We start from the raw sequence: 23,132 nt of genomic DNA on the forward strand, positions 1-23,132 counted from the left end.
TTTGAAGCAGATTGTAATTTTCTGCCTTTTTTTTTTTTTCTCCTTTTAATTACTGAGATACTCTGTGCTTGTGTTAAAAATGAAAAGACAGAAGCACAAACTATTTCTTCCTGTTTGAAATTTAGGATAAACACAGGATTTTGACATAAAACAGAAGCATGGCATTGTTCGAATTACAGATTTAGGACTAGTGCGTGAAATACGCATGCACGCTTTAGATTTTAGCGAGTCTAAGGCCCCGTATGTTAAGAGTTCCAAATAGTAACTTTTTCCTGTAACCATATAGTTTCTATGTTTTAAAATGCAGACTTTGAAATTTAATGTTGAGGGATTTCAGAAGGGAAATGAAGTTAATTTTTCCAAGAGAAACTGACTTGGATACGAGTGTTATATTTATTCCATATATAGAAAGAAAAAACGACCAAGTTAGTTCCATTAATCCACAAAAGAAGAGAATCTGAGGGTTAGAGGAGATGCCCACGCTCCAGATGACTCTGTAACAGCGGTTCTCAAACTTCTGGCCTTAGTTGCTCTTGACACCCTTGATAATTTTTGATGATCCTCAAAAGCTTTTGTTTATGTGAGTTCTAGCTATTGATATTTACTGTATTAAACATTAAACCTGACACATTTCCAAAATATGCATTTTCATTAAAAAATAACAATAATAAGCCCGTTATGTGTTCACATAAACAAAATTTTTAATGAAGAATGTATTTCCCAGAACAAAAAAAATAGTGAGAACAGTGTAACTGTTCTGGCTTAATGGAAGCTAGCAGGATGCTTGTATCTGCTTCTGTATTCAATCTGTTACAATATGTTGTTTTGGTTGAAGTATAGAAAGAAAATCTGGCCTCACACGGCTGTGTAATTGGAAAAGAGAGGAGAGTTTTTTTTTTTTGCGGTACGCGGGCCTCTCACTGCTGTGGCCTCTCCCGTTGCGGAGCACAGGCTCCGGACGCGCAGGCTCAGCGGCCATGGCTCACGGGCCCAGCCGCTCTGCGGCATGTGGGATCTTCCCGGACCGGGGCACGAACTCGCGTCCCCTGCATCGGCAGGCGGACTCTCAACCGCTGCGCCACCAGGGAAGCCCGAGAGGAGAGTTTTAATAGCCTTTTAGATAGCTGTGAACATTCTGCTTTGATTCTACACCACAACTCGACAAGTGGTAGCTTCCTAAAGGCTGGTGGTGATGTGGAATCTGAAATCATATCAAGAACTTTCCCTTCCCTGTGTCACATCAAAACCCATGTGCCTCTGCATTGAATAGGTCTTTCACCCCAAAATGACTTTGTAACATGATTCTGTAACATCTTGGTCATTTCAAAGCTAATGATTCATTGACTTATGTGGAACTTCCCAATGCTTACACATTTCACCGCACCAAAAATCACCTTCATTAATGACGCCACCAATCTCATACCCCAAAGCTAAGTAACGAGAAGCTCTCAGACTCACAGAGGTGACTACAAGATTTCCAAAACTGTAATTCTCGCTAGAAAGCTTGACTTTTATTATTAGCGACAAATGCCCTCAGTTGTTTCCCTTCAGGCTCGCTTGGTTCATTTTTGAGAAAATGTTGCCCCAAACCTGAGTCCGAAAAATGAGGTTCCAGAAAAAGTGTCTGGTTCAGTCTGAAGCTGGACAGATGGCAGGGGCCCATCCTGAGCGGCCCTCATACTTCGGGGTGCAGCAGAAGGCAGCCACCTCGCCTCCAGGTTCCTCACGTAAATTTTGAAAAGCTATGTATTTAAGGGTTGAGTCTTACAATTATTGTTTACGGGGTCCTCAAGGATATTGTTAAAGGAACTTTTTAAAAAGGCAGGTGCATGACAGTGAAAACTGCGACGAGTCTGAATTGGGTCTGAATTGGGGCCACTGCCTTGGGTAGAGGTCGGCAGCCAGCACCTCCCTAACCGCCCCCACCGCAGGGCGTTGGCCCCATCCCTTTCATAGACTGCTTCTCAAACATCTTAGGACAGTTACATCACTGTCTGGACGAAAATCCCTCAGGTCTCTTGAAACTTTCCTATGGGCTCATTCAGCAGGCACATGACTCAGCTGCTCAGTACTGCTTTGAAAGGAACTGAACACAGTGCACTGCCTGGGGTTGGGGGGCGGTTCTATGGACATACGCACCAGCGGTGGGGAAGTCGGGTGGCCACACACTATGTGTGCCACTCTGTCAATGGAGCTACCATGACTGCAGCTGCTTGAGCGGCCTCGTGCACTCATCCATTCATCCACTCATCCATCCATCCATCCATCCATCCATCCATCCATCCTTCTAGGCGTCCATCCATTCATGCACATAGTCAATCAACAAACATCTATTTAGTACCAACTAGATTCTGGATGTTGCAATGGAAGACAGTGATCTGAAGGTTAAAAGATGTCAGACCTCGTCCTCATGCAGCTTACACTCCACAACCACAGGGCTGATGCCTAGATTTGGCCCCAGATCCTGCTTGTCTACGAGACTCATATCTCAAACCTTGTTAACTTGCCTGACCGAGTTGTCTTATGTGTGCATCGTTCAGCCTATACGATCTTGGATAAAAACCAGGAATACAACTGAATTAAAAGTTAGAGCGCTTTCCCTTCTTCACACCCACCCACCTTATTTCTTTGACAACCAACTTCACAAGCAATTCCATTGTAAATTGTTATTGTTTCATTGTAAAGCTTGAGTGTTTTTGAGGACTCAAAACAAATGCTTTTAAAACATAAGTCACGCCATGCGGTTTCTCTGCTCCAAGTTTGCCAAAACTCTCCCTCCAAATGAAACCAACGCCCACATAATTAGGTTAACCTATGGCCTGCTTTCCTGGGGACAGGCCCAGTTATACGTAATTAACAACAGCACCCCCTTTCATTCTTACAAGTCTCCTGGTTTGGATGGTGATTGACCCGGTTCCTGCACTTACTGCGGCTTCCCTGGTACTGCCCTGCTGCCTTCCTGCCTTCCCCCACCTACTCATCATTCCAGTTGCTCTCCATCCACCCCATGCTCCCTGCTCAGAGAGATGTTCACGTTCAGAGAGAAAACACACACACCCACTCGCTTTAAGGTTTTGTTCAAATGTCATCATATCACAGAGGCCTTCCCTGACTACCTTGCATAAAGTACATGTTTGACCAAATACAATAGGTTCCCTCTTATCTCACAACCAAAGGTCTTGCTGAGGGATGTGCATTCGGGATGGAGAAGAGAGGGGATGTTAAGTTGTTTCTGGATGATTACCCCAGTTTCTCTCTGTAGCTTGGAAAGTACCTTCATAGATGCGGGAATTCTTTTCTACTTAAAGGAAATGTTAACACAAAATCCTCCGCAAAATCATTACATGGTAAAGATCCTGATGTGGTACATGGTGATTATTTAAATCACAGCTTTCCCTCAATTATAGCTTGAATCTTAACTCCACAGACATTTGATTACCTTTGAACTTTCATCGTCCGGCTGATTTTCAAAGTTAACGTGCAGGCGTGTGCTAGTATCCTCCACCCTGTGCCACTCCCTCCCCCCCCCCACCCCCAACGCACCACCAACTAATTTCCATTTGCCCTCAAATTGCTGCAATAGGCAAGGCCAAAGCAGGTTCTTCAAATGGGCATCCAAACCATCAGATGGACCAAGTGATGCAGAAAATGGATCTCAGCACATGGCTGCATGAGAAATCAACTGAACTATATACATTTCACCCGCATCTACAGAACAGGAGAAACGAGAAAGGTGAAAAACCACCCAAGAACACAAAGTTTGAGAAAGGGATCTGGAACTCGACAAGGCAGGATTTACCAGATATTTCTGCACTCCTAGTCACCATTTAGTCACCACCAAGCACGTGCTGGCACGTCTCATGGGGATGACATGTTTTCTAAAAGCAAGAATTCAACTTTTTGGAACAATATTTAATTAGTATTAAGTATAATTTCCAAAAGATAAACTTCCAGGTATTCATTAAATCCATTCCCTGAAAAGTATTTAGGAAGAGCAGTTCTCCCGGGTTCCCTTACCCTGCTGCTCTCCACCCGGGCACCCCTTCCCGTTAAAGTCTTTTGCTTTGTCAGTTAAAAATCAAAATAAAATAAAATAAAGTAAAATTAAAAAGTCAAATAAAAAGTATTTAGGAAAATTTGAATAGGAATGCTGAATATGAATATATTATTTATCAAACTTTAGATTTATCAACAAACTAGAGATTGTTGAATATTTTTCAAAAACGAGTGACACCTCCCTACCACTAAATTTGGATCTCCCCTGGAAACTTACAGAGGAAAGAAGCTGAGAAGCCCCCAAGCCCCCCTCCCCACCAGAGAATTAGCCCTCTAAGTGACGGCACAGGGCAGTTGCTCCAGGGTTGGAAAGCTCTAGTAATCTGACATTTCTTCCAGCTTCTTCTCTTGATACCAATCTTAGTTACTGACTCAGAAAGCATCCCATCCATATTTTATGATCAAAGTTATCTAGGATAACGGCCTCCAAGTCCACGGCTCTTAAGTGGGACCTGCACCATCTCTCCACTAAAGGAGCTTCCAGGCAGGGTTCACGTGTGTAAAGCAATGACTCTGAATCCCCAGCCATCCCATCGTCTGATCCCAAACTGTTCCCACCTAATTTCCTCCCCAAACCCCCATCCAAACCCTTGGTCCAAACCTCCAGCCAAACCCTTGGTCCATGACTGGGCTTACAATCTGTCTTTGGCCCTGCAGCTATGATATGTGTCCTGCACATCTTGTAGCCTACAAGTAGCGTTTGTCCGGCATCTGCGTGACTCAGGCAATGCTGTTGCCATTTCCTTTTTGTGCCTGAAAAATGGCTTCACGTCTGGAGGCAGGCGGCAGAGCACTGAGACACCGAGGTGCCAGCCTAGCGCTCCAAGCATCAAAACTCACATCAATTCAGGTGACCTTAGTTCACACCTCACAGGCATCTCCTAACAGGCGCAACCTGTTCTTGAAAGTCAGGACGCTCTGGGCAGGATGCTGATGGCTCATTATTTTAAATGGGAAGAATTAAAATTCGGTATAACTACAACCCCCTGTCCCAGCCAATTATTCTGGGGCCGGGGGTGGGGAGGGGGTGCCCGTGATGGAAGTACACAGAGAAAAGCCCTGGTTGTTTCCTGGAAAGAACAGAATTCAAACACAAACCCACCAGACAGTTCTGAGTGCCCCCTGCAGTCTGCTTCACCTATCACACCAACGCATTGGCTTTCCTCTTCCTCTGATGCCTTTATGGGTTTTGGGTATAAAATGGAAGCTCAATTTGAATTCGCATTTCTTTAGCTGCTACTGAGGTTGGCACTTTGCTACCTGCTATGCGCATGTGCATTTGTGTAACTGTCTCCTTACCTCTTGGACCCACTTATTTAGCAGAAATGATCATTGACTGTGTGTTTGTTGCATGCAGGTTTACAAAGCATTTTCACACACGCCTTTCACAAATTGTTTCTCATTTCATCCTTACAGAAATTCTGTGAGATAAGCACTTTTGTCCATTTTGCAAAGGAGGAAGTTGGAAAATCCGAGAGTTTAAGTGACTTTTCCAAAGGCAAACGGTTCCTTACAGAAGTGCCTCAATTCTAACCTTGGGATTCTGCCTAGAAGCCCACGATGGGGCTTCCCTGGTGGCGCAGTGGTTGAGAGTCCGCCTGCCGATGCAGGGGACACGGGTTCAGGCCCCGGTCCGGGAAGATCCCACATGCCGTGGAGCGGCTGGGCCCGTGAGCCATGGCCGCTGAGCCTGCGCGTCCGGAGCCTGTGCTCCGCAACGGGAGAGGCCGCAACAGTGAGAGGCCCGCGTACCGCAAAAAAAAAAAAAAAAAAAGAAGCCCAGGATGTCTCTACTAATCACAGTCACTTACTGGCTTTGCATAAACCCTTAGACAATGGATTCCTTAATTCTTTAGCTATCAAGTTTGTGTTATACACCTTTCACATGTACACAACTTTTAACCCAACAATTCCACTATTGGGAATCCTTACTGAAGTAAAAGCAGAGATATGTTGTGATGCACAATTTGTACTAGCAAAAGCTGTAAAAAAAAAAAACTGTAATAAGAAACTGCAAATAATCACGCAATGGGGAATGCTTATGTAATTACGGTAAAGCCCCACTGTGGAATCCAGCATCAGGACTAGACTTCACCTGTTCCTCTTTACCTTTTCACCACCAGCACTTAAGAAATACTTAGGTGGATGAATAAATTCAATTCTCATAAAGACTAGTCTGCTCTATGTGGACAGGGATGTTAAAGATAGAATATTAAGGGGAAAGACTGGGCTGGGGAGCGACCTGGGTTATCAAAAGAAAAGGGGACAGGAGAGCCTTGTCTGCCTGTGTTTATGTTTGCAGGTGCAGGAGGAACGCCTACACTGTCCACCTGGATTAGCTCAGAGATGTGGCCTGGAGGAAGAAGCCCATTCATTTTTTTCTGTACATACTTCAGTATTGCTTTCCTTGCTATGACAAATAGAAATCATGTTTGTAATTAAATAAAATGGTAAGGTAAAATAATGTACAATAAAAAATAAATTTTATTTTTGTTTGACTCCCTTTTTTGTCTTATTTTAGGGTTTGATTATTATAAAGACCTTGTAATTTTTACAGCCAGCGGAAAACATTTTTGTTTCCGTAGTTAGAAAACTGTGACCTTTCTCTAGGGAAGTTAAGTTCTCCATTCGGCTTCCCACTGCTTGTTGGCTTTAGCAATTAAGGCAATCTAGTTACTGCAAGTATATTTTTTCCATTCTTATTACTTTTTAAACTTAATTTATCATATGCTATTTATTTCCATTTATGTTTGTCAGTTCCTGGGCTCTCTACTTTGTTTCACTGAGTTATGCTTGTGCTTTTATATTAGTGTAATGCATTTATATCAATACCTTATTTTTCTTTATAATATTCTTGAAAATAAAGTGTCATCTGTTCTTCCTTATGGTTCTTATTTTCTTATTTTAATCCTAATGACTTTAATAATTACGTTTTCAAGTTCAATAAATAATCCTGTTGGGACTTTAATTGAAATTGTGTCCTTTCTATAAATTACCCAGAGCAATCATGTCATCTTTCTGTTTAACCAGAAACATGGCACGTCTCACCACTTATTCAAGTCTTTTAAAATTTCTTCCTTTTAACATTTATAGACTGCTTAAACTTTCATATACTTCTCTTTCATACTTAGTCTGTGGTTGATTTTTAAAAAATACATTTTGCTACATTTAAAAAAATATTGTTTCCTCTTGATGTCATTATATTGATAATAATTTATATCATGGCACTAATTATTAGGGGACAAAGTCATCGATAGTTTCCTTTCCTTTTGTGGGACGACCTACAGTGTTTCCTCATTAAGTGTATAGCTCTCTTTTGTTTTAAAGAATACTTGATGTTTCATTCATTCATTCACTCATTTAGAACTACGTGCCAGACACCGGACTAGGCACAGGGAAAAAGCAGTAAACAGAAGATTAAAAAAATCCTTGTTTTATTCAGTTTACATTTTATTGTGCTAAGAATTAATCCTTGTCTTTAAATTTTTACAATAAGAAGTGGGCGTTCCATTTCATCAAATATTTTTTTTGCATGACCTGGAATAATATTGTTTTTCCTGATGCACGTAGTATTGCATTCTCCTACCACTGAACCATTTTTATTCCTAGGAATAAACACGTGTGTCTAACTCTGAATGACTTGGAAACCTAGAAGTCCTAACTGAAAGAACACGTGAGTCAGAAAAATCAAAACACAAACAAGTTGGAAATGAATCAAGAAAAATAATCATGACACATAATTTTCTATCCTGCAGAATGAGGATTCAGTAACGTAAGTGGAAGCCTCTAGTTTCCCTTCTCCCAGATTTCATCAGAGCAAACAACAAAACATGCACTGGGGACAGTTCTGGGAGCAGAAACTGTGGAAGCATATCTCCCAGGCACTAGAATCCCTGTGGAGGAGGCTCCTGGGGCCTGGTCACGGCGATCCTCCAAGAAGGAGGTGCCCCTGGGCTGCCCCAAGAAAAGCCAGGATTGTCAGTGGCCGCAGGACACCGAGCCCGAACTTGCGTTTCTGGAGAGGAAAGGGAGCCACTTTTTAAGGCAGGGTCAAGACCTGCCTTAGGTTTTTGAAGGATGAGTCTTCCTCTCTGTGTCCACAGACTCTGAGGCATCTCCTGAGTTCTCTGTGTCTTGGTGTCCACACCTTTGTGTCTCTCCTTCCTTTTGAGTGGGGCTGGGACCCAGGACTGGCTTGTAGCCAGCAGAACACAGGAAGCATGAGGACAGGATATCACTTCCCCGATGGCTCTCCACGGCCGTAATTCCCACCTCTCTCCCAGACTCTCTCTTGCTGGCTTCGGTGAAGCAAGCTACCATGGTGAGAGGCCTACCTGGCAAGGAGCCGGGGGCGGCCTCCAGCCAACCGCAAAGAACCGAGGCCCACAGCCAGGAGAGCATGGAAACAGGTGGGACCTTGACCACAGCCTTGTGAGACCCTGAGCAGAGGATGCAGCTAAGCCCAGACTCCTGACCCACAGAGACCGTGGGAGCTGCAGTGGGTGTGGTTTTTAAGTCACTAAGTTTGCAAGTCTGAGTGATAACTGTTATGTATGCAGCAATAGGTGGTGAATACACTGTCCTCATCCTGAAAACAGATTTCAGGGAGCCCGGGTGGTTGCGCGGAGGTGGGTTCATCAGGCTGGGGTTGAGGCAGCTCAGACCCCAGGTGGTGGTGAAGTCAGAGGCCTGAGAGGTCGGTGGGCCTGGGGCATATCTGGAAGGTAGAGCCAATGGGATTTTCTGGCCGACTGCAGGCTGGGCTGAGAGAAGATGAAGAGTCGGGGTGACGGTAAGAGACTGGACGGGTGGGTTCACAGCTGCTGGGGTGGGGGGCTGTGTGGGGAAGCTTTGGGAGGATAAGATGCCAGTGCACTTCTGGATGTGTGGAGCCTGAGATGTCGCCCCCACCCCCAGGTGCATCTCTGTGGGGATACTGAGTAGGCAGTGGGATCCCCACATCTGGAGTTTAGGAGAGCGAGCGCTCCGGGCTGGGGACTCGCATGTGGGAGTCAACCAAACAGGGATGGAGTGGAACACTGTGAGCCTGGGTGAGGTTACCATGGACACCAGGAGGGACAGGGAACAGAGGGAGGCAAGGTCTAGGCCCTGGACCTCTGGCTGTTAAGAGGAGGGACCAGCAACGCATTTGGGTATATTTTGTGTCCGAGGATTTTTCTCCTCTCTTTTCAGATTACTGGACTGTCATTTATATCACGTGACCAAAATCAGCCTCAAGACGGGATTTGCTGGGCAAAGTTGATGATTTCACGAGCGGCAGCGGCTCCTTCAGGTCAAGTGGCCTGTCCAGCTGGAAAGGCCGAGGTCCTAGGACCCCACTGGGCAGATTCCGCTCTACATTGGCTGCTGGCTCTCTCCTATAAACTGAATGGCTTGAAGGAGATGACCTTGTATCTTTATTTAAAATGCAGTAGGGCTTCCCTGGTGGCGCAGTGGTTGAGAGTCCGCCTGCCGATGCAGGGGACACGGGTTCGTGCCCCGGTCGGGGAAGGTCCCACGTGCCGCGGAGCGGCTGGGCCCATGAGCCATGGCCACTGAGCCTGCGCGTCCGGAGCCTGTGCTCCGCAACGGGAGAGGCCGCAACAGGGAGAGGCCCGCGTGCCGCAAAAAACAAACAACAAAAAAAGCAATGTTATTTCTGGATAACCTGATCTAGTGACCGCACTGAAATGATTTGCAAAGAATCTTCCATGGTAACATATTCCTTTTTAAGCACTGTGCGCTCAGAACTTGAGATCATGGTCTCCTTTAATCCTCCCAACAGCCCTGTGAGGTGGGTGCTATTTTTGCCATCAACATTTTTCAGGTGAGAAAACTGAAGCTTAGCAAGTTTCACCGGCTGCCCCAGCAGAACCAAGCTTGGAGCAAGTCGAGAACCTGCAGGCTCCGCTCCCCGGCCGGGCACTTTACACAGGCAGAGCTGCGCTGACGGCCAAGGAAGGCACACGGGTGGTTTAGGTTCCAATAATAAAGCTGTAGGAACTTCCCTGGTGGTCCAGTGGTTAAGTCTTTGCCTTCCAATGCAGGGTGTGTGGCTTTGGTCCCTGGTCAGGAGCTAGGATCCCACATGCCTCGCGGCCAAGAAAAAAAAAACACAAAAAACCCCCAAAACATGAAACAGAAGCAATACTGTAACAAATTCAATAAAGACTTTAAAAATGGTCCACATCAAAAAAATAAAAAAATAAAAATAAAAAAGTGGGCTGCTCCCACTAATCAGAGGTGTGATTTGAGCAAATCGCTCCATCACTGTGGGAGGCTGGTAGGTTTCCCTCTCCTCCAAATGATGCTGTTGAACTAGGTTTATTCATTCGTTATTAAAAAGTAAGTAATGTGTGTCTATCAGACAATTTCTAAAGTTCCTTTCAGCTCTAGAAGCTATAATTCATATATGACAATGTTAATGGGGGAAGGGCAATGTTAATTTCTTACAGAATATTCAATGATTAATGTTACTTTCTTATAAAAATCACCTTCAACAGACCTACCCACCTTTATATTCTTTTATTTAAGGGAGCCTGAAGAGAAAAACACCCATGCCTTCTATGTTTCAGTTAGCAAACGTGAGGCACAGAACATCTGGTAAAGTTAGAGCTGATTAAAAATTTATGCATATTGTCAAAAATTCTTTCACAGACGTGAAAAGGACCAGCTCTAGAGTCTGCAGTGATTTAGAAAGCGGAACTACTAAAATGATAAATTTTTCCCCTGAGCTCTGACACTGAGCTTCAACGGTCCCACCGTTTCAGATGCCCAGGGCAGAGATTTATCTGTGTTTCACCAAGTATGAAAAATATATGGATGGAGGGGTTTCCGGCCGGTCCCCCCCAAGTCATCCAACTACCTCCCTTAATGTCAGCAGGCTCATAAATTTCTCCTGCGTTCTAAAGAAAGCAGCTTGTGCCACCGCACAGAAGCCTCCGAAAGTGTCACTTGCTGCCTATAAATTCACTTACACTCAATAAAGGCAATTGGCTACACATGGACTTAATTACCATGGCCCTCGTTGGGAAACTGAGGGGTTTGCCATCTCTCGAAGCAGAGGCGGAAAGAGGCTGTGCAAAGCAAGGCGATTTCTCAGTGGCACATTACAAAATCTGATTTATTCATTGATGGTTCTACTTACTAGTGGGCTATGATTAGCAGTTGCTACTCCAGAAAGAAGCTTTCTTCTTTTTTTTTTTTTTTTTTGGGGGGGGGGTACGCGGGCCTCTCACTGTTGTGGCCTCTCCCGCTACGGAGCACAGGCTCCGGACGCGCAGGCTCAGCGGCCATGGCTCACGGGCCCAGCCGCTCCGCGGCACGTGGGATCTTTCCGGACCGGGACACGAACCCGCGTCCCCTGCATCGGCAGGCGGACTCCTAACCACTGCGCCACCAGGGAAGCCCAGAAGCTTCCTTCTTGATTCCAAAGTATTATCGTTGCTCATGCTTGAATCCTACAGGAACCTCCCTGCCCTGCGCTCACTTTATTTTATTAAAAGGAACAATATACTACAGATGACGTCATTGATTATTTAGACTTTGGTTACTCTTTTGTTGAGAAAATGTTACATATGCTTTATTTTCACCTTTTGTCTGAAATATTTATCTGTATAGACAAATTCATACCCAAGCAAGAACAAATCACTTTAGGAAGGAAGGGAGAGAATTTTCCATTTAAATAGACGGCCGTCCATTTCTGTTCACGCACCTATAGTTCTAAAGCCCAGACATCATTCATCCATCGACTTTTCCTCATTTAAAGGAGTGAGTCACTGCCCTTCCTAACTCAAGAGTCCAGAAAGTTTAGGAAACGAAACTTTACAGATGTTTACATTTTAAACTCATTTCCTATGCGTTACTTTCAAAATTAATCTTTCATAAACAGCAACAGAGTGAATTACAGAAAAGCTTTAGAGTATAAAGGTTAATTCTGAAGATCCTCTGACCTTAGTTCTATCGAGTGACAAGCACCTATTAATGAAACATAAAGGCATGATAATTTCTGTCTGAAGCAACATGTGTATTGACATATGTCACCATACGACACAAAAATTAAGAGCCTGTTGCAACAAACCCAAAGGCTCCATGTCCAAAGAACAGTTTGTCCTGCCTTGCGATGTATTAAGTACCTATGACGGAGGCGGCTTCCAGTGACTTTAGCAGAGAGTCAGTAGATTTGGGGGCTTTCACATTCCCAGGATAATACTGGTTTTAATTTTTTCAGTGGTTTTCTGACACTCCTTAAGGCGATTTCCTACACTTTCCCACCTCCCTGGAAGGTGCGCAGAGGGTGGCAGTGCCTCTAGCCCAAGCCTACTCAAAGTATAATCCCAGGACCAGGACTCTGAGCATCTCCCAGGAGCGTGTTCGAGATTCGACACCGAAAACACAGGTAACCAATGCAAAAATAGACAGGTGGAAGCACAGCAAACTAAAAGCTTGTGTGCAGCAAAGGAAACCATCAACAAAACGAAAAGGCAGCCTACAGAATGGGAGAAAGGATTCACAAAGCATACATGTGATAAGGGACTAATATCCAAAATATATAAAGATCTCCTACAACTCGATAGCAGAAGACCCCCAAATAACCTGGCTTAAAAATGGGCAAAGGAAGTGAATAAATATTTCTCAAAGAAGACATACAAATGGCCAACAGGTACATGAAAAGATGCTCAACATCACTAATCATCAGGGAAATGTACATTGAAATAACAATGAAATGTCACCTCACATCTGTGAGGATGGCTGTTATCAGAAGAGGAAAGATAAGTGTTGAGGAGAATGTGGAGAAAAGGGAACCCTTGAACACTGTTGGTGAGAATGTACATTGGTTCAGTCATTATGGAAAACAGTATGAGAGGTTCCTTAAAAAATTAAAAATAGAGTTACCATGTGATCCAGCAATCCCACTTCTGGGTATATATCCAAAGGAAATGAAATTGGGATCTCAAAGAGTTACACGTCTTCTGTATATCGAATATATCTCAATACAAAAATTTGAAAAAAAAAAAAAGAGTTACACGTCCACTGTGAAATAACAGAAGAGGTATCGACTGGTCTCTGCCTCCGGCTGCTGGCACAGAGCTCCTAAATCCCTTGGCATTTCCGTGAGAGGAGAGCGTTCTGTTCTAATGAGGAGATGCTGGGTGGGCTCCTGGGGCGGGGACAAGCCACGATTAGAAGCTGAGACATTTAGCCCCACCCTCTACTGTCCAGGAAGGGCGGAGGAATGAAAATTGAGTTTATGATCGATCACGCCTATGTGATGAAGCCTCCATAAAATTTCCCGAAGTATATGGGGTTCAGAGACCTTCTGGGTCGGTGAACACGTGGCGGAGCTGGGAGGGTGGTGCCTGGAGCATGGGAGCTCCGTGTCCCTCCCCGCAACACCTTGCCCTGTGTGTCTCTTCCATCTGGATGTCCATCTGTATCCTTTACCATTTCCCTTTATAATCAATAAGTAAATGTAAGTAAGTGTTTCCCTGAGTTCTACAAGCTGTTTTGGCAAATTATGGAACCCAAGCGGGGAGTCGTGGGAACCCCGATTTATAGCCGATTGGTCAGCAGCACAGGTGACAACCTGGGATTTGACACCGACATCTGATGTTGGGGGAAGCAGTTTTGTGGGACTGAGCCCTTAACTTGGGGGGTCTGAGGCTCTCTCCAGGGAGTGTCAGAACTCCACTGAATTGTAGGACACCCAGCTGGTGTTGCAGAGAGTTGCTTGATGTGTGGACACCCCCACGTGGTGTCAGAAGACAGCGTGGATGTGGGTGAGTAAAGGAGACACACACAGGAGGAAACGTTTTTCTCTTTACACACAGCCTGGTTCACTGCAGCGTTATTCACGAGAGCCAAGATATGGAGACAGCCCAAAAGTCCGTCAACACATATATGGATAAGGAAAATGTGGTACATACATGCGATGGAGTATTATCCAGCCATAAAAAGAAGGAGATCCTGCCATAGGTGACAACATGGATGAATCTTGAGGACACTGTGCTAAGTGAAGTGAGTCACACACAGAAGGACAAATACTACATGATGTCGCTTATATGAGAAATCTAAAATAGTCCAATTCAGAGAAGCAGAGAGTAGAACAGTGGTTGCCAGGGGCTGGGGGAGGGGGAACCAGGAAGGTATTAGTCAAATGGTGCAACCTTTCTGTTATACAAGATGGGTAAGTTCTAGAGATCTACTGTATAGCATAAAGCCTATAGTTAACAATACTGCACTGCACACTTAAACGTTTGCTCGGAGGGTAGATCTTATGTTAAGTGTTCTTATCACACGCACAATAATAAATCAGTAAAAGAATGGGAAGTGGGCTTCCCTGGTGGCGCAGTGGTTGAGAGTCCGCCTGCTGATGCAGGGGACACGGGTTCGTGCCCCGGTCCGGGAAGATCCCACATGCCGCGGAGCGGCTGAGCCTGTGAGCCATGGCCGCTAAGCCTGCGTGTCCGGAACCTGTGCTCTGCAACGGGAGGGGCCACAGCAGTGAGAGGCCCACGTACCGCAAACAAACAAAAAAGAATGGGAAGTAATTATACAGAAAAAGAAATGCAGACTCTTAGTTCCCACCCAAGGCCTACTGAATCAGAACTTCGGGGGTGGGGGGCAAAACCCGTTTTGACGGGCTGTCCAGCTGCTTTTGAAGCATGCAGCAGCGTGAGAGGCGCTGCAATCTGGCCCAACGTTAATTACAGTATCTCGCTGGACCTTCAGCTCTCCTCTGCCCGTGACCGCAGCTCAGCTCAGCACACGCGTTACATCTGCTGAATCTCAGGCACTGTGCTGGGTTTGAAGAAAACCAAAGAGGACATTGCTGCCCTGCCCCCGCAAAGGCTTGCAATCTAGAGGGAAAGACAGAGGCTCAGTGGGGGTGGGGGGACCTTGGGAGCCAGGGCTATGACCATGGACCACAGAGAGAGAGTCTGGCCACTGCATTTGCAAAAGAGCCTCAGGGCCTGTCTTTCGTCATGACTTGGTGCCTGGATAAGCCCAGAGAGCCTGTAGCTGCTGGGTGTTCTTAGTCTGATTTACTGTGACGACTGACAGCAAAATACGTGATTTCACGCAGGTGTGCACTTGTCCCCAAGGCCTCTGTGAATAACCTTGATTTCTCACCCACCTCTTCTTATGTCCTCCATTCAACCTAATATATTTTCCACCAAAGCGAATGGCAAAGAAAAAAAAAGCTATTCACCTTCTCACAGGAGTAATCCACATGTGTTCACATCTCCTCCACAGACCACAGCTGCTTTTGAGAATTCACTGAAAATATCATTACGCAAGGAATTCAAAATAACGACCCCTAATCACCTCCTCTGGCCATCCCTTTCCCACTGTCCTCCTGAAATTTCTTTTTTCTTTCTGAAAGTAACTCATGCTCAATGTAGAAAATTTGGAATACGAAGGAAAAGAACAAACAGAGCCGTGGTCCCAGTCCCGGGAAGATACCTATTGTGAACATTCTAGTGGTTTCTTTCTGATGTCCTTAAAAGTCCTCGGAACAATTCTGAACCTTTCCCTGAGAACCCATCTCGTTTTACACAATGATCAGGCTTCATTGCTCTGCTCACCCTGGTTTTAGTTCTGCCCGTAGCGACCCAAGTTTTTAGCCAAGTTACCTGAGCCCTCTGAGTCCCTTTTGTCACCTGTAAAATAACTGGAATCAGCCAGTTTTCTCAAATCCCACGATTCCTCTGTCTTTCTCCCTCTTACCTACACAGACCATCACCTCACTCTGCGGGAAGAGGCTTTGAAGCAGGGACAGAGAAGGAGTCAGGGACAAGGAGAGCTCTTGGTTTCCGGGTGGTACCCAGTGAGCCACTTGGCCTTGGGCAACGGCCATCTTTTCCTATGAAATGACCACGGAGCCCAAGACACACAGGACAAGGCTTCTGTTGCTCGAATGCTCAGAACAAGGAGACACATTTGCCGTTGGGGGAGCATCATGGCTTTTGGAATCAAGAGACTGGAGTATGAATGGCCTCTCGTGAGCCATGAACCCCGAGTAAGGCACTCAGCCTTTCTAAGCCTCGGGATCCCAGAAGAGCATCTGTGGGAAGCGCCTGGCGAGGTCCCTCTTGGAGGAGCAGTAGACAGGTACGCAAGTTCAGAAGGAGTGAACAGGGATGGAAGCCGGTGCAGGCCCGGGAGGTCCTGGCAGGGGGACAGCATTGGAGGCTGGATGGGAGAGGTCTGAAAGTCTTTTCCAAAAGAGATATACACTTTTCCAGGCTGATAGGAAACTCCGTCGTTCCGCCTCGCTCCAAAAACGTCCCCATCCTCAGCAAATTTCTGCACGTGTCTGGGAGCTCTCCTGGGTGGTGAGTGCACCATTCTCTCCACTTGCAGATAATTCTTGAGCCCCCTCCAGTGTAAACTCCTGGAGCCCTAAATTGGCATAAACTGTGCGGCCGAGAGACAAATCTGCAGGTCTCTCCAGGTCCACATATCTTAAAATGACAAAGCTTAACGGGCAGAACTGTACCCAAAAGGGTGAACGTTACCGCATTTAAATTATATCTTAATTTTTTTAATCAAAAAAATTAACAAAGCATTCCAAGGCCTCTTCCAGGAAGGATGTACGTCTGCTGGCGATCTGTAGACATGTCACGTCCTGGCTCCCCCGCCCTGGGGACTGAGAGCACATTCCACCCCGTCTAATTTTTGTCTGCCTACCCTGTTATCATCCCTCAGTTTATCCCCACCCCCAGCACTGGCAGCCCTTCCTCGCCCGCCTCCATCCCCAGTCAGTCTGTCCTGCAGATCAGGATGCAGCACTTGAAAAGATGCTTACAGCGGCGAATATAAAGGCTCCAGACCCAGGAGTGAAAACGCAGGGCACTATGGCTACGGCAACTCTTCCAAACTGCAAACTGTGTGTCTGAGAATGTACCGGCCTTCCTGTACGTTTAAAATAATTATTGAGGCTGTATCGTATGCCACACATTGCTCTAAGGGCTTTATATGTATTATTCTCTATTATCCTATCCATGAGGTCGATACTGTTAATATCCTCATTTTAAGTTGAGGAAATGGAGGCACAGAGAGGTTAAGCAACTGGTTCAAGGACACACAGTCTGTAAGTGCTAGAGCCGGGACTTGAACCCAGGCAGCTTGGCTCTCAGACCACTCCTCCTGTGTGTGCCTGTGTGATTTGTAATGTGTTTGTTTATTATAGAGAGCATGATAGATGCCATCACATCATAAGATTAAAAGGCATTTTATTTCACACATCAGGCTCACCCTGCTGAGGACCAACAGCATCCCAAAGCCCCCAGAGCCCTTCCTCTTAGCCATCACCTCTGACTGACTGTGTGTTGGTTTAAAAAATGGAATAAGGCTATGTAATTTACTACCACTTCCAGATTCCTCAAGATTAACAGGAACCTGCTAAAACCCCAGGAGAACTGCCACAGGGCCAGTCCTAGGGCTGTCGCCCCATTTGAGGGTCTTACTTCTCTCTAGATTGAAGGTGAGCTGGATGCCGGGCATAGTTTCAACAAACTCAGTTAAAAAATGCAGGTGGGGAGAAGTGGTCCACACAGGACCAATTGCAAAGAGACAAAGGCCTCGATTTGGCCCGGTTTTCAGAGCTGACAGCTATCAGGTGCCTCTGATGCTCGTGAGGGAAATGGAGGAAGAGGCTGTTGCACGGACAAGAGCCCACATTCCCATGGACTTCAAGGTTCTCCTTTTATCACCCTAAGGGTTGGATGAGGTTACTTTATGATACTTCAAAATGAAGCTCATCCGTGGATCGTAACACTTAGATGACGGTCTGTGACAGGTCCCAAGCCAAAAGAAATACTAATGATAGCAAGAGAGCTTCTGGAAACAAGTATCCCCACGACTGTGCCATCCAGTATGGTAGCCCCTAATGACACATGGTTATCTAAGCTTAAATTTGAATGAATTACAATTAAATTAAATTAAAATTTCAGCTCCTCTGTCACCCTACCATCTTTCAAGTGCTCAATAGCTGTATGTGGCTGGTGGCTACTGGAGTGGACAGAACACATCAGACCAATTCCACCACTGCAGAAAGTCCTATTGGACGGTGCTGACCGAGAGGACTACGAACTTCTCGTTTTGTCCTTCGTTGGGAATGCTGCCAGCGAATGAAAGAAAGAAGAGTACTTATCTCATGGGGTTGCTGGGGATTGTGGTAGGCTCAATAACAGCCACCAAAGATACTGGGTCCTAATTCCTGCAGTCTCTGAATGTTATTTATAAGAACAAAGATATCTATATTTGAGATGTGATTAAGAATCTTGGGATAAGATTATCCTGGTGGGCCCTAAATGAAATCCTAAGTGTCTTAGAAGAACAGAGAGAGATTAGACACACAGAAGGGAAGGAGGCAAGTGACCACGAAGCAGGGACGGGAGTGATGCAGCCACGAGCCAAGGAGTGTCGGCAGCCTCCAGAAGTGGAAGATGTGAGGAGCCGACTCTCCCCTAGAGCTTTCAGAGGGAGCACGCCTGCCGAGTCCGTGATTTCAGACTCCTGACTTCCAGAACTGGAAGAAAATAAAATTCTATTGGTTTAAGCCACCAAGTTTGTGGTCATGCATTACAGCAGTAATCGCAAATTAATGCAAGGGTTAAACTACTTTATATATATATTACATTTTAGAGGTCACTTAAGAAAAAAGACATCACAAAGGGAAGCATATAAATGACAGGGCAGTTCACAGAAGGAATGCTATTGACAAAAAGTCCAAAAGATTTTTCAACCCCTCCAAATAATAAAATAAATGCAAATTAAGGGACAGCACTGTTCTCTTATCAATTTGACAAAATATTAAAAAGATAAACATTGATTCATTAGCCAGTCCATCCATCCAACAGAACGTTAAGCAATCATGAAAGACATCTTTTTGCAAAATATTTTAAGGACATAGGGAAACCCAGTGTTAAATTTTTAAAAATGAGTAAAAGGATTCATAAAACTGTAGTTAAAATATATACATGAGAGAAAAATACTGGAAAGCAATTTACCAAAAATTTTTATAGTAGCTATCTCTGTCTACTAAAATTATAGACAATTTAAATTTTCTTTTTTAAACTGTCTTGTAAATTTTCTACAATGAGCATGTATTAGTTTTAACACTGGAAAAAAAAGACTTCCTTTAAAATAATTTAAAAATCAACTTGAACCACAAATCCTAGTATTTGATAAAATACTGGGCAACTTTTGGCAACTACAAGTATTGATTAAATCAGCTAAGAATTAGTATTCAAAATTGTGGGAGTTTATATTTGTAACTTCTAGTCATTCTTTAGTTGTCACTGTATGTCCTGTTGGAATTTATCCTGAAGACTGATCACGTTTCATGTTTCAAAAGACAATATTTGCTTTTTATTTGTCTTTGATTTAAAAAAGCAAGGAAAGGGATTTTATCAAAGTCAATCAGATAAATGTAATCCAATTATGAAAATAAATCCGCCCTCGACCTTACATTACTTCAAAAGGAGGCATCTTTACGTCTCTGTGAATTACACACAGGATACCCATGGGACCTGCTCTAACTCAGCCTCCAAACTGTCAGGTCAGTAACAGCAGGATGGAATGTCCTCAAGGGGACTGGCCGGGAGGGCTGGGTCTTCAAAGAAAGCCCAGAGCCAATGGGAGGGGCTGCTCCCAGGAGGCCATCAGGAGTCTCCCATGACCCTCCCAGCACCTCAGACGGGGGAGCAACTCACAGTTACTGCCAACCTCAAGGCGCCCTATTCTTTCATCAAAAGAATTTCCAGGAGTGTTCTGCAGGTATTGCATCAATATACTTTTTAAAAAATTAGGGTGTTTTAACATTTCAAATGTTTATTTTGGATTATCCCAAATTAACTTCTTGCCTTTCTTTTACTTCTAATATATTTTTAACTAGGCTTTTTCATTATAAAAATAATACTTATTGAAAGAAAGACTTCTAAGCGTACAGGAGAATATGAGATAAAAGTAACATCACTGCTCTTGTCCCCAGAGGTGGCCATGCTAATAAAGTTTCTAGTGTATCCTTCCAGAAATTCTCCATCCATATGCAAACATATATTTAATAAATTAAATGCATGTGTGAATATATCTTTGTATATACGTATATGTGTGTATACATATATTTAATATATTTTAGCTTATTTGGAGTTATAATTGTACATAGTGCTTTCAACTTGGTTATATCACCTAACAATAAATTGGATTATAAAAGTCTATCTAAAATTAAAGAATTATTTCATTTGTAGAAAACATGGTTGTGGGCATCTGTTCTCTGATGTCCTGAGAAAAGGGAGGAAAGTTGCTGATAAGGAAAGTTCATGAACACAGGGCATATCATCTTCATTAACTATGAAAATGAAGGTTTCAATTATAAACCAAAGTGATAATAATCAGAAGACAGTTCTTTTGAAACAATGCCTTTCTACTTAAAGTTCCATGATTGCACAAAATCATCCTGAGTATATTTCCTCCAGACACAATTACGTAATTAGATAAGAAAGGAAAAGCGCAATACGGCTGGCTTGCACTACCCACTGCTTGGATGGGGACTGTATCCACCACTCTCTCCTCAGCACGAGGCACTGTCCTCACAGGGCTTGCCACTTACCTGGGGGAGGGGCATATGAATGAGCAGATGTGTACAATACGGTAGGAATAATAATGGTCTGCATACTGGGGTCGAAGTCTCCCATATCTTAACAACCCCACAAAATAGGTTTGAGTCTTGTTCTCGTATCACAGATGAGGAGACTGACAGCACAGAGAGGTTAAGCGACTTGCCCAAGGCTGCACAGCTATTTCTCAGGAAGCAAGGCTCCAGTTTCTGTGATTATGCAGATCGCCTGGAGCGGGAAGGGGAAGATGCGGGCAGAGCTCGAGGAGGAGATGGAGAGGAACTGTAGGGAAGCACTCAGGGAGGGTTTCATACAGAGGATGGATTTGAACAAGAAGTTGGTGAGGTAGAGTGGTGGGGGAAGGGAGGAGAAGGTGGACAAGTGGGGACACCATCTGCGTCTTGGGCCCCATCCTCCAGGGGACTCAGTCAAGGAGGGGATGAGTGCTGAGGTCCCAGCAGAGACCGTGGAGTGGCTGAAGAGCATCAGGGACCATCTGGGCAGTGCTTGTCTTCCTGGGTGTGCAGCATATGATGGGGCTGGACGGAGCCAGGAGGAGGGGACCTGCTGGTGGAAGGTCTGAGAGATCCCGCCCGTCCCCCAAGGCCTGAGAAGGGCACCCTGTACGCTCCTGGGGAGTGTGGGTGTCCTGAAGGAACCAGCATCCAGTGGGATGAGGCCTGTTCAGGAAGTGAGAGGCCTGAATTACAGCTGTCCAGTGAGTGAGGGCACGTGGCAGAAACCACAGGCCACAGGAGGAGGTCCCCAAAGACCAGGTGGACTGGTCTCTCCTCGTGGACCAGATGGCTACACCACCCGCCTGTGGAAACCAGCCAGGGCGCTGACATAGCCCGAGCCCAGATGCTGTTCACTCTGCTGGCCCCCAGCTGATGCTGTGAGGGTTGGTAACTTCCCTTTGCAGTCAGATGCCACAAAGGGAAGAAAAACAGGGACATTCGTGATAGGGAGGCATCTGAAGTGACTGCACATTTACTCAAAATAGACAGTCAACCTTAAAGAGGCTATTTAAGCCAGAAGAGATTGTTACCTACAATTGTTACCGATGAAGTTTTTCTTATACTGCGAGTGGGAGTTTGGCAGGGGGGTAGCGGGGTAGTCTGAGAACAAGGCTAGTGATTGGAATACTGGGTTTTGGTGTTTGAATAACAAAAAAACATGCTATTTTAAAAAACTGAAACACTAACATCTTTGTTGATATATCTTTGATCTATTTCTAACAGCTTTATGGACGTGTAATATATAATAAACTGTTCATATTCAAGTGTACAATCTGATAAGTTTGAGATATCTATCTGCCTATATATATATATATATATATATATATATGTATATATACACATACACACACACACACAGACACATATGTATATGTATATCTTATGTCTCCATGAAGCCATCACCAGAATTAAAAGTAAGGAGGGGGCTTCCCTGGTGGCGCGGTGGTTGAGAGTCCGCCTGCCGATGCAGGGGACATGGGTTCGTGTCCCGGTCCGGGAAGATCCCACATGCCGCGGAGCGGCTGGGCCCGTGATCCACGGCCGCTGAGCCTGCGCTCCGGAGCCTGTGCTCCGCAACGGGAGAGGCCGCAACAGTGAGAGGCCCGCGTACCGCAAAAAAAAAAAAAAAAAAAAAAAGTAAGGAGGAAGCTGATAAAGTGAAGAGGGGATATATGCGTATGTAAATGTCTCCCTCCCTATCAGCATCTTTTCTCTATCTCTTTATTATTATCAGTTATCAGTGTAGAATTAATACAGTGTCAAATTTCTCATTTTAAAATATTCCTTTCATTTAAAATATCCCGTTTGGCAATAAAATATCCCTGATAAATACAATATAAAGAGAAAAGCTCACAAAATTAATCGATTTTGAATTTTAAAAAACCATAACTATGGGCTTCCCTGGTGGCGCAGTGGTTGAGAGTCCGCCTGACGATGCAGGGGACGCAGGTTCGTGCCCCGGTCCGGGAGGATCCCACATGCCGCGGAGCGGCTGGGCCCGTGAGCCATGGCCGCTGGGCCTGCGTGTCCGGAGCCTGTGCTGCGCAACGGGAGAGGCCACAACAGTGAGAGGCCTGCGTACCGCAAAAAAAAAAAAAAAAAAAAAAAAACCATAACTATTTCAAAGCCCTATTTATATAATAAAGGACAGAACTCCCCAATCAAAAGCATGTAACTGTTATATCAAACATTCCTGAAGAAACTTTGTTATAAAATTTAAGTATCATTGAGGAGATAGCATGTTAGAATCCCATACAGAATTAACACAAGAGAAGCTTATGATTGTTCAAGTTTTTCTGAATCATTGTAAAATAATTGATGTACGTTAGACATCTGTTGCTGCATGCTAAGTCACCCCAACACTTAGAGACCGAAACCACACATGTTTATTGTGTCACTGTTTCTGTAGGTAGGGAACTAGATGTGGCTCAGG

General features: G+C 44.8%; 1 protein-coding gene across 1 annotated transcript in view; it reads right to left on the reverse strand.

The window, feature by feature from the left end:
- IQCA1 (IQ motif containing with AAA domain 1) overlaps positions 1 to 23,132 on the reverse strand; it is a 170,513-nt gene that overhangs the window by 106,586 nt on the left and 40,795 nt on the right. The gene's annotated exons all lie outside the window — the stretch shown is intronic.

This window comes from Orcinus orca, chromosome 7 (assembly GCF_937001465.1).
Source record: "Orcinus orca chromosome 7, mOrcOrc1.1, whole genome shotgun sequence".
Lineage (NCBI taxonomy): Eukaryota > Metazoa > Chordata > Mammalia > Artiodactyla > Delphinidae > Orcinus > Orcinus orca.